Source organism: Lupinus angustifolius, chromosome LG16 (assembly GCF_001865875.1).
Source record: "Lupinus angustifolius cultivar Tanjil chromosome LG16, LupAngTanjil_v1.0, whole genome shotgun sequence".
Lineage (NCBI taxonomy): Eukaryota > Viridiplantae > Streptophyta > Magnoliopsida > Fabales > Fabaceae > Lupinus > Lupinus angustifolius.
The window spans coordinates 14,012,823-14,013,887 of NC_032024.1; positions in this window are offsets into that span (position 1 = coordinate 14,012,823).

A 1,065-nucleotide genomic window follows, 5' to 3' on the forward strand; every position below is an offset into this window, starting at 1 on the left:
GGACGAGGATGAGGAGGAGGATATGAATAGGATGAGGAGGAGGAGGAGAAGGAGGAGGATGAGGAGGAGGAGGAGAAGGAGGATTAGGATAGGATGAGGATAGGATGCAGATGAGGATGAGGATGAGGAAGAGGCTGAGAATCAGGATAGGATGAGGATGAGGATGAGGATGAGGAGGAGGAGAAGGAGGATGAGGATGAGCAAAGGATGAGGAGGAGGAGGAGGAGTGTGAGGATGAGGATAGCATGAGGATGAGGATGAGGATAGGATGAGGATGAGGAGGAGGATAGGATGAGGATGAGGAAGAGTATAAGGATGAGGATGAGGATAGCGTGAGGATGAGGATAAGGATTAGGATAGGATGAGGATGGAAGGAGGAGGAGGATAAGGATAAGGATGTGGATAAGGAAGAGGATGAGGATAGGATGAGGATGAGGATGAAGATAGGATGAGGAAGCGGATGAGGACGAGGATGGGATGAGGAAGAGGAGGAGGATGATGATGAGGGTAGGATAAGGACAAGGAATGGATGAGGAAGAGGATGAGGATTTGAAGAGGATGACGACGAGGATAGGATGAGGAAGAGGATGAGGATGAGGACTAGAATAGGATGAGGAATATGATAAGGATGAGGATATGAAGAGGATGAGGACGAGGATGGGATTAGGATGAGGATGAGGATAGGATGAGGGTGAGAACAAAGATGGGATGAGGAAGGGGATGAGGACGAAGATGGGATGAGGATGAGGACAGGATGAGCATGAGGATGAGGAGGAGGAAAGGATGAGAATGAGGATGAGGATAGGATGAGAATAAGGATGAGGATAGGATGAGGAAGAGGATGAGGATAGGATGCGGATGAGGATGAGGACATGGATAGGATGAGGATGAGGATGAGGACATGGATTGGATGAGGATGAGGATGAGGATGATGATTGGATGAGGAAGAGGATGAGGACATCAATATAATGAGGATGAACACGATGATAGGTTGAGGAAGAGGATGAGGATGAGGATGAGAAGGAGGAGGATGAGGATGAGGATGAGGAAGAGGAAGAGGATGAG